General features: G+C 50.8%; 1 pseudogene; it reads left to right on the top strand.

Annotated features, from left to right (window-relative positions):
* Window positions 1-11500, top strand: part of LOC123084264 (rosmarinate synthase-like) — a 12961-nt pseudogene extending 1461 nt beyond the window's left edge.
* The last annotated feature ends 208 nt before the right edge of the window (window positions 11501-11708 follow it).

Here is an 11708-nt window from a genome sequence, read left to right as displayed (position 1 = left end):
ACCGCCTGACAGTTCATGAGGTTTTGGCCCTCTCAAAAGCCAATAACCCCAAGCTAATTTTCCTTTGTGAAACTAGGCAAGCATCAGTGAAAGTGGAGAAGTTGCGTTGGAGACTTGGTCTAAAAGGATTTCATGGAGTGAATAGCGATGGTAGAAGTGGTGGATCAGCACTCTTTTGGGATGAGTCTTTGTCTGTTACGGTTCTTGAATCTTGCAATCGATTTATTAATGTTAGTGTGGTTGATGGTGGCTCGGGCACGTCTTGACGTGCCATGTTTGTCTATGGAGAACCCCGGGTGGAAAATCGATATCGCATGTGGGAGCACTTGTGCAGGCTCAGGGCTAGTTCACGGTTGCCGTGGATGGTGTGTGGTGATTTTAATGAGGCTTTATAGCAGCATGAGCATCTATCGAGGACCATGCGTTCAGAGTCTCAGATGGTGGCCTTTAGGGACTGTCTGGGGGTCTGCGAGCTGGAGGATCTTGGCTTCTCAGGCATTCCATACACATACAACAATGGACAGGACTCAGAACGCAACGTACAGGTCCGTTTGGATCGTCCGTGTGTGGATGAAGCATGAAGAGATACGTTCCCGTTTGCAAAAGTGGTACACTTGGCCACCTCATGCTCTGATCATTGCCCCGTTGTGATTATGATGGAGGGGATGCACGACCAGCGGCGTCGGGCGTCGTTCCACGCTATGAAATTATGTGGGAGCGTGATCAAACCCTACCGGACATAATTGCTGGGGCCTAGACCAAAAAGAAACCCATGGGAGGATTGGGATCGGTGGCCCGGTCGTTGAAGGAAACTTTGAAGGAATTGAAGGACTAGAGCAGGGAAAAAATTGGAAATGTGTTGAAGGACATTGAGAAGCTACGTTCGCAGTTGGAGGAGCTACAAAATCTGGATACGGACCGAGCTGAAATCCGGTCCAAGATGAACCAACTCGATGAGCTGTTGTATAGGGAGGAAATGCTCTGGCTCCAAAGATCACGCATTACTTGGTTGAAAGAGGGCGAACGTAATACCAAATACTTGCATCGTAGAGCGGTATGGCGTGCCCGCAGGAACCTTATACAATGCCTACAGAAGCAGGACGGGACTTGGTGCGGTGCTCCAACGGAGATGGAAAGAATGGCTCACTCCTAGTTCAAGGATATTTTCACTAAGGATCCAACTCTCTCCCCAGGCGAGGTTCTTGATTATATAGTGTCGAAGTTCACTGGAGAGATGAATGATTTGTTATGTAAGCCGTACTCAAATGAGGAAATTTCTAACACCCTATTTCAGATCGGCCCTCTCAAAGCTCCGGGCTGTGATGGTCTGCCGGCCAGATTCTTTCAACGTAGCTGGGCACTGTTGAAATTGGAAATCGTTGCTGCTGTCCGTGAGTTTTTTGTGACTGGTGTAATGCCTGAAGGAGTTAATGACATGACTATTATGCTAATTCCTAAGGTTCCCCACACTAAGGACCTGAAAGATTTTCGGCCAATAAGCTTGTGTAATGTCATTTACAAGATTGTCTCGAAGTGTATGGTGAATAGACTGCGACCCAATCTGACAGAGCTTATTTCAGAGAATCAAAGCGCCTTCATCCTTGGGAGGCTAATTACTGACAATTCCATAATTGCTTTTGAGTGTCTCCATGGTATTCAGACTGTGAAAAACAATGTGCCAGGTCTATGTGCTTACAAACTTGATTTATCTAAAGCCTATGACCGGGTGGATTGGACCTTCTTGGAGAGAGCCCTGACTAGGTGGGGCTTTTGAGAGCTATGGATTTCTCGTGTTATGGCATGTGTGTTTTCGGTCAAGTATTCGGTGAAGTTTAATGGCAAGTTACTGGATTCCTTTTCTCCATCCAGGGGACTCCGCCAAGGTGACCCTTTCTCTCCTTTCCTTTTCTTATTTGTAGCTGATGCCCTGTCTTCATTAATTGATAAGGTTGCAAGGGAGGAGGGTCTCAAAGGAGTTAAGATTTGTAGAGGTGCGCCGGAGATAACACATCTTTTATTTGCGGATGACTTACTCTTGTTCTTCCATGCTACACAACAACAGGCATTGTTGGTGGAAGGGGTGTTGAACACGTTTTCGATGGCGACTAGACAACCTATTAACCCGTCAAAGTGTTCCATTCTATTCTCAAGCCAATGTCCATCTAATGTGGTACAAGAGGTAAAGCATACATTGGATATTTCATAGGAGGCCTTTGAACCTAAGTACTTGGGCTTGCTAGTGCCTGAGGGAAGGATGCATAAGGGGAACTTTGAGTCCACCCAGGAGGGTCTGACGAAAATACTCGTTGACTGGAGCGAGCAGTATATGTCCCCTAGGAACAAAGAGATTCTTATCAAATCTGTTGCATAGGCCATTCCTGCATATGTTATGAGTGTATTCAAACTCCCCGCCTCGGTCTGCGGTGATATCACACGTATGATACGCCAGTATTGGTTTGGAGTTGAGAATGGGAAGAAGAAGATGGCTTGGATGAGTTGGGAAAAGTTGAGATTACCTAAATCCATGGGAGGAATGGGTTTTAGGGACATGAGGGCGTTCAACCAGGCTTTGCTTGCCAAACAAGCTTATGTGCATGCTTGATCAAGGCGAGATATTACCCCTCAGGCCAGCTTTTGGACACGGTGTTCCCGGGCACTGGCTCAGAAGTTTGGAAAGGAATTTTGCATGGTCTTGAGCTGGTTAAGAAGGGTGTCATTTGGCGAGTCGGCAACGGTACGATGATCCGTACTTGGCGAGACCCGTGGCTCCCCCGACCTTACTCCTTCCGCCCTATCACACCGAAGAGGAATTGCCGCTTCAGTTGGGTTTTGGATTTCCTGGATAGTAATGGAGCTTGGAGGCAAGACTGGCTCAGAGAGTTTTTTTGGCCTATGGATGTTGACCAGATTCTGAAGATAAGGACATCGCCTCGCCAGAGGGATGGCCTTCTGTCCTGGTATCCGGAGAAGAGTGGTTGTTTTACTGTGAGAAGTGCATACAAACTGGCCGCGCACGATCAGAATGTTGCCGCGGCCAATGGTGCGTCCAGCAGCGCTCCTGAGGGGAACCGATCCGCTTGGAACCTCGTTTGGAAGACTGCGGTTCCTCAAAAGATCAAGATAAATGCATGGAGATGTATTACGGGGACGTTGGCGACACAAAGATGCAAGGTTTATAGACATGTAGCGACGAGATCTACCTGTCAGCTCTGTGGGGTAGAGGAGGAAGACTCGTTTCATGCTTTGGTCGTTTGCACTCACGCAAGAATTCTGTGGACAAACATGAGGCGTCGCTGGCCAATTCCGGGTGATGATTTTCTTGTACATGATGGTAAGGAATGGTTTGCTTCACTATTGGCAAAATGTACGGTCCAGATCCGGGATATGCTCATCATGTTGATCTGGAGGATCTGGCATCTACGCAACGAGCTGACATATGGGAAAGAAATTCCACCAGTGCCGGCCACGGTCGAATACCTGGATAGCTACTACAAATCCATTACGATCGCTGGGAGCTACTCAACGGAGGAAGTCATCAAAGGCAAGATGCCATTGTCGGTTGTCCTTGTCCCTTGCCGCGGTGAAAAGCCACCTGAAGCCCCCTGACCGGCGCCGTGCCAGGGCAGACTGGCGTTGTCCGTCGACGGCTCGTTCCTTCAGGACAACGGCTCAGCAGTTATTGGCATGGTGCTTAGAAACGATAAGGGAGAGGTCCTCATCGCAGCATATCATTTCATCTTCTACTGCAACGATCCGCTTGAGGCAGAACTACATGCGATAATGCAGGCTTGGCCCTTGCGATTCAACATTCTCATCTCCCGGTGGTGGTGCAAACGGACTCCTCGGAAGCGCTATCATGCTTGACTAATGGTGCACTTCTTCGCTCGGCATATGGAAAGATTGTCTTGGAGATCAAGGACCTTTTAGGTAGTTGGAAGTTTTTTCCTCAAAAGATCACTAGATTTCAGAATAGAGTTGCTGATCAATTGGCTAATAGCCGCACTGAGCGTGCCACTGCTGTTTGACTAGGCTCGGTTTCACCTTGTATCGAGGACTTGTGACCTCTTGACCGTAACTCTATACCCATGCAATAAACTCTCTTTACCCCCGCAAATAAAAAAAGATATCATCTACAATAGTATGATAGGATGCATAATTGAATCGACTGTCGCTGATGGCGTACGGTAAAGCTGGGACTACCAAGAAGTGGAAGGTTGATAATAATAAAAGAACATCTACATGCATACTGATCATGTATAAAATAAAATAATGTCCTTAGGTAAGAGAAGTGGAGGACTGTCGATGTGCTGAGTCCATGAGCAAGCATATCATAAGAAGCCAACACCAGAATACTGTGAAAATAAATATAATGGTTAGAAGCAACATAACCTAAGTCTGTTTAACTATGCAAATAGTTAAATTACTAGGTGCGACAACATGGCCAGATACCCCGCAAAAAAAAAAGACAACATGGCAAGATAATATATGGTGATAGCCTACAACGAATTGTTAATCATTATTGACTGCATATGCAAATATGTTACATTAGTTAGTGCTTGTATTACTCACATCCCCCGCTCTTGTAATGCAGCTAGTGGTAGGCTGGCTTCTTATGCCAGGACTAGCAATAGAACGGTGACTTGGTTGGGGTCCGCTTGAGGTCCTGGATATTGTTTGTGAGGATTGTAAGAATTTTATAACTGAGTAATACAAGCTGTTTTTTCCGCAAAAAAAAAAGATTGGCGCATAACCGAGAAAATTACAGTGAGCTAACTATGTTTGGAAGCATTCAATATCGATATCACAATATCACTAATGATATGGGCGCAGGACGAGAACAAGGGTTCGAGATGCATGACATATAAATATTTAAATTTGAATCATGGCTCAAAATTACGCAAATGATTGCGGAAATTCGCTTTGGCACATGTGGGAGCATATGCTCCTGCCATCGAAAAATATATTTCAAAATGTCCAAAGATTCTGAACACAAATTTAAGGCGTACATCTCAACATTGTATGTGTGCACACCAAGTTTCATGAAAAACCGACATTTTATACTCCTTGTGTAAAAAAGACCAAAAAAAGTCTCATGAAAAGCCATTTTTAACACTAAATTTTGTCTTTTTTACATGAGGCACAAAAGTTGTTGGTTTTCCCCGAAACGAGTTTGTGTGCACGTAGAATGTCGAGATGTACGCGGAAATCATTTTGTCAGAATTTTGTGACATTTTAAAATATGTTTAAAACACATTTTAAAAACCAGGAGCATACGCTCCCATGTGTCAAAACGCCACTCTCGTTCTTAAGCAATATCATAATGAGATGTTACTCCTTCCCTGTCTAATCACATACTATCAACAGTACATTCACTTCAACTTTTCTAAGATCGACAAATAAGGTTGGCCAAATAAAAATAGTACTACCTCAGTTCAAAAACAGATGACTTTATGAAGATTGCGCATGTATCTCGATGAGATGTCTACCTATTAGCAAACAGAGAAAGCATCAGAATATCATTTATATAAAAAATTGCACACATATATTCTTCTTAACAATAAATATTAAAGTTGTGTATCTAAGACGACAACAAATTTACAGAAAATCTAGCTGCGCAAATGCGCGGGTGACCCTGCTAGTTGTTACAAGAAGATATGGGACATACGTTAACACCCCCCATCAGCCGAAACACCATTGTCGTGGATGCTCAAGTTGGACCGGAAGTCTTGAAAACCCGGTGACGGAAGACCCTTGGTGAATAGATGTGCAAAGTATGAACTGGAAGGAACATGCAGGACCCGAGCTTCTCCAAGGGCAACGCGGTCACAGACGAAATGCAAATCAATCTCAATATGCTTCTTGCGTTGATGTTGGACCGCGCTTAAGGTTAGCTAGGAGGCGCTGATGTTGTCACAGTACACCATTGTTGCTCAGCATGGTGGTAGGTGAAGTTCATGCAATAGCTGCCGAAGCCAACATGATTTGCAACACCTTTGTACTCAACCTCAACACTTGAGCACAAAACGGTGGGTTGCCGTTTGGAGGACCATGAGATGATGTTGCTGCAGAGGAACACACAAAAACCTGAGGTGGACTTCCAGGTGCCGGGGCAACCGCCCAATCCATGTTAGTATAGGAAAGTAGATCATGTGATGAAGACTTGTATAACTGAATTCCGTAAGGAGTGTTAGGATTAATCTTGATTATGTGTCTGCATTGTATTTTCGTTTAGCAAGTAGTCTAGTGTAGGTTGATGTTTGTCCCGTGAAGCTTCAGCTCAGCACGCAGAGGAGGAGAGATGTCGGGCTGCCGTGCGATACGGTGAGCACGGTGAGATGCCGATGGCAGCGTGAGGCTGCAGTGCCGTGTGATACGGCAGCCTCGTGTGAAGCGGCAAGATGCGTGTGGGAGCAGACTTGCTGGAAGGATCAGTTGGAGTTGAGAGACACGGTGAGTTAGTTAGTTTGTTAGTGCATGCGAGATGCTAGCATGCACTTCCCACGTCTGTTTGCATGGTGGCCTGGTCCTGTGTATATCTTGGAGTGATTCTAGGATTAGATAGCAGGTAGTGCATGCATGTACATGTATTAGTTGTGTGAGTGGGCTTGGTGATGGCCGGGTGCTTAGAGGATAAGGCCACGATGTGGTAGTGGCCTGAGGGTTGAGTGCCAGCCCCTTGTGTATATATATGTGTTGCAGTTGAGTAATGAAACGTAGGCAGTGAGGGCTGAGCACCAAAGATGTAGCCAATGTATTCATCAAGGAGAGAGTGCCTCGGCAAAGCTCTTGTGCTTCTCCTTGGTGTATGCGTGTGTGTGTGCAGAGGTTTTCACCATGTGGATGTGTGTGTGTTCATGAGAGAAGAAGAGAGTTGTGTGAGGCAGCTCGAGGTAGAAGAAGAAGAAGTGGCCCTGCAAGGAGAGGCGGCGCCAACAAGGAGAGGTGCCCTTTAAATACCTCAAGATCTTATTGATGAGCTGCATATGAGTGTCCCGATGTGCATGCATGAACAAACAAACTTGTTGAACCGCATAAGCAATGACCGGTCGTGTCAATGTGAGGTATTGCAAGGCCCCCACTAGGCTCCGATAATGAGTGGCATTGGCTAAAAGATTACCTTCATGAGAAGATAATTTGAAGGATGTGTCGACGAGGGTGGACACGGGTTTACAATTTAGCATATTGGTCCTGAGGGTATTTTGCACCGGAGTTGTGGGCGGTTTACGGGCCGGGCCGTTTATTCGATATTTGTTCACGCGGGGTATTTTGCGCCTACCCTAAATCTGCCGGAAAAACGCGGCGCCACGAGCTTTTACCAATCTGCTGTAGATGCTCTAACCCTTCCAGTATATTATACGCGTGGTGCGCGTGAGATGCAAGTGCATGTGACTCCCATCGTATATAGTGCGTTATCTTACCGAACGCCCAGAATATCCAATAAAGTACACTTGAAGATCAACAACATGCCCGATTCTTTCCGGTGAAAGCCCAAACGAGAGCCATGCATGTGATGTGATTCATTTTACTCCCTCCGTTCCAAATTACTCGTCGCTAAAATGAATGTATCTAGAACTAAAATACATTTAGATATATCCATACGTGCGACAAGTAATTGGAAACGGAGGAAATACATGACACACTGAAACTTCAATTTCTTTAATCGAAGCTGTCAGCCCATGTACCTTGCTCGATCTCCTCCCTACAAATCATGGCATTCTTCGCCGGAGCGGAGCTGGCTAGAAGAGCCATAGAGAGGTCGATCAGCGCCACCACATTCCCACTGCCACCCACCTGCTCGGCGAAATGGTGCCGCTCAAGCACTTTGATATCCGGATCGCCTGTCGACAACAAATAGGACTCCCTTCTTTTTGTCACATCCCCTCCCTCCCGCTTCGCCGCCGCCGGAGAGGACGCCGGCGAAGCCGTGTGCGCCGCAGGGATGGCGGCGGCGGGGCTCTTTGCGACGGCGCTCGTGAGCTGGTGGAGGTTCCCTCGAGGCAGCGCTGCGATCTGGCGCGGCAGGGGCCTACGGCGGCGTCGGCGACTGGATCAGGGTTTGGACAGCCTGGATCTGATGCGTGGTGTGGCAGCGGTGCCGGGCGCGTGTGGGCCTACCTGCTGGCCGCGTCGTGGGCGGGTGGCGTTCCTGCGTGGTCGGCTCGGGGCCTCGGTGGTCGGCGTGTCGGGGCTCTGAAGTGCGCGATGCGTGGAGGCGGAGAGGGGCGACGCTGATAGCTGGTGGTGGCGTGTCGCAGTGGAGTGCGCAGGCCAGTGGCGGTTTGGTACTCCTCGCTGTGGCGGCTCAAGCCAGTTCGTTGGTGTTGTCCGGAGATGAGGTCTGAGGGCCGGCGCATGGCAGGTGGGTTGGTGGTGCGACAGCCTGCGGGATCTGGCACCGGAGATGTGGCGTGTTCTGGTGGCGGCGGCACCGGCTGGAGGCAGCGGCGGGTTCCCACGACAGGTCAGTGACGGCACTGCGATGCTCGGCCAAATTGGAGTCTTGCGAGCAGCGAGTGGTCGTCATCTCTGTGCGGCATGGCGAGCGGCGATGCTCTCCTGGTGGTGCTGGCCTTGGTTTGTCCCGTGGAGAGGCAGGTCCGGTTGTTGCAAGGCTGTCCCTTGGAGTGGGCGACGGCCGTTGCAGGCGTTCTTGGACCTGGCCGGAGGTGCTGGTTGGCTGCAGTTCCTCGTGCAGGTTGGGATTGGATGATGTGGTTCCCCTGCCTGGCGTTCGGTCCTCGGTGCTCAGCTTTGCAGCTACATTGGGAAGTGTTGTGGTGGCGGCGGCGGTGTGAAGCTTCTTGGACAGTGCTATCAATTCCTTGGAGGCGGCGTGATGGGCGACGCGCGGATGAAAATCTTGCACGGCTTCTACCGGGCCGGCGATGATGGCACCTGTGGATGTCATTCCCCTTCTTGGAGGCGACGCCGAGCGTGTTCGCCTTTTTCTTCACGCTCCTGGAGTTGGTGGATGTCTCCGGGCGAAAGCCTCGATTCGACGTATCGACACGATGGCGGCGTCCTTGACGTCGTTTCTCTGTTGGGAGCATGGTGTTTGGAGACAAGGCTGACTCCTCGTTGCTCTCCTCTTGTTTTCGCCGCGGTCCTTTTTTTATCCTCAGCGGCGCTATGCACGTCCGCCGTCGGTGTGTCCAAGACGGTGTCTTCACGGTGCGGACCGAGTCCCGCCATTCATCTGCCATTTCCTCTCAGGCGCGAAGGATGGATGGTGCGTTGACAAGAGAATCTCTGCTGAAGCCATTGGTCTTCGAGCGTGTCCGGCGTCGGTCGAGACGCGGTGCTTTGTGTCACTTTAGGATAGGCTCTTTTGCTTTGTACCTTGCTCGGCGATGTTGTTTGCCTTTGGTTTTGATTGGTTGTGGTGTTCGTGCTACGCTCATCGTTCGCATCGAGTGGTAGCTTTCTTGTAACTGAAATTCTGCCTTCTATAAAGCTATGGTACGGCTAGGCCTACTCTCGAAAAAAAGACATCCGGATCGCCTCGCGGAAGCTGGTCCGGGCCTCACGCCCGCCGCCGGGCTCCCCGGCCGTGCACGCCGTCTCCAACCTCGACCTCGTCCTCGGCCCCTTCCCACTCTACCTTGTCTGCGTGTACGCGCCCCCGCCGTGCGGCCTCGGCGCGGTGCTCTCCGCCGTACGCGCTGCTCTCCCGGGATACCTCTGCCGCTTCTTCCCCTTCGCCGGCCGCATTGTGCGCGACCCGGGGACCAACATCCCCGAGGTCGCCTGCAACAACGCCGGCGCCGAGCTCGTCGTCGCAGACGCTGCTGCTCCGTCGACTTCGCCAACATCGAGCGCTCGCTAGGGCTCATCCAGGTGCCCTTCGACGCGGGCTTTGCCTTGTCGGTGCAGATGGTCCGGTTCGCGTGCGGTGGGTTCTTGTTGGTGGTCGGCACCAGCCACCTCCTCGCCGACGGCAGGGCGCTGGTCGTTCTGCTCAACAGCCTGATGGAGATGGTCTGCACAGGCGGGCACCTCTCCTGCGAGCCTCTGTTTGACTTCGACCAGTCTTTGTTCAGCCCGCGGTCACCACCATGGCATAGCCCATCGCTGGACGCCGAGTTCGCTCGATTCACGCCGGGGACCATGATAAACCCCCTCCTGGCCGCGGCCATCCAGCGGCGCCTTTACCGCATCGGGGTAGCCGACCTCGCGGCGCTCCAGATGGTGGCTGCGACAGTCAGTGGCCGCCACCCGTCACGCTTCGTGGCGCTGTGCGCGCAAGTTTGGAAGCTCCTCGCGCGTGCCGTCGGCGAGTCTGCCCCCAGCTGCCGCATGGCGTGGATCATCGACGGCCGGAGGTGCGTCGAGCCATCGGCGGGCGCCCTGGATATGTACATGGGGAACATCATCACGTACACGTCCCACGAAGCGGCGTGCCGGATCTTGAGCGCATGCCGCTGCACAACGTGGCCGCCATCGTGCGCGCAGCCATCACGACGGTGATGACTAAGGACAGGTTCCAGGATTTGGTTGACTGGGCGGAGGAGAACAAGGCAGCGTACAAGGACGGCGGGAAGTGGACGGAGGAGGTGAACCTCGGCCTCGGGAGCCCGGCGCTGGTGATCTCCGGCTTCGTCCCGTTCGTCATCGATGGGGATCTGGGGTTCGGGAAGCCGAGGCTGGTCTTGCCGTGGCTGCGGCACAACCGGCTGGGGTCGGCAGCGATGATCCATTGATCCTCGTGCCCCGCCCGAGCCGTGATGGGTCGTGGTTCGTGGAAGGCATGAGGCTGTGGCCGCGGCCGGTCGAGGTGGTGGAGAACGTCTCGAAGAGCTTGCTGACGCCGGTGACGGCCGGGAGTCTAGGGTTTCACAGAGCCGGCCGGCGAGCACTACGGTTCCCGTTGTTCGCACACGAACACGTCATCGTGTACATCCAACGCCGAGGGTGATGCACCGCAACTCATGTTGAAGGAGACCCGGCCGGAAGCGCGGTACGCAGGCAATCCGGCGGGTGCTTTTGAGGACCCGAAACCCCACGTGCCCGGGAGGGACCCCGTCTGGACGCGCGGCGGCTATGGGCTGCCCTAGGTCGACCTGATCGCCCCTAGGGCCTCGAGGTTCGCCGCCCTGCAACAAGAAGAACAGACGAAGAACGAGGAAGAAGAAGAACTAGGGTTAAGGAGAAAAGATAAAAGATAAAAGTGGTAGATGAATTGATCGATTGTCTGTTGTTCAATCGGCCGTCACCTCTCATCTATTTATGAGGCGGCTGGACTTCCCGTACAAGAAAAGGACTAAAAGTCCATCCAAAACGTCAAAAACCCTAACCTAAATCGGACAGGAATCTTTGGCAATTTCTGGACCAACTCGGTCTCACCGATTGGTTCATTTCAGTCCTACCGAGTCAACATTGGCAACTCTCTGGTAAATTTTTGGACCAACTCGGTCTCACCGATCAAATCAACTCGATCGGTCCGAAATGACTCTGCAACTTTTGTTTCTGTCCTTGTTTTGCCTCCACAGGTTGCATATGACCTCTGAGTAAGACGAATTTTATATCAAAATCCACCGTTTCAACGAGACGCACAACTTTGCAGTTGTAACTTTCTCCATCCGATGCCGTATTAATTAGGTTTCATGCCATTCTTCAATCTGGTGTCAACACGGGTATCTCCAAAATTGTCATATCTTTTGCACTTGAGCTCCATTTTGGTCCATCTTCATATTTATTTCGATCAGCTT

This window comes from Triticum aestivum, chromosome 4A, assembly GCF_018294505.1.
Source record: "Triticum aestivum cultivar Chinese Spring chromosome 4A, IWGSC CS RefSeq v2.1, whole genome shotgun sequence".
NCBI classification, from domain to species: Eukaryota; Viridiplantae; Streptophyta; class Magnoliopsida; order Poales; family Poaceae; genus Triticum; species Triticum aestivum.
The sequence above is the reverse complement of the archived record's forward strand: the minus strand, read 5'-3'. Positions and strand labels throughout refer to the sequence as shown.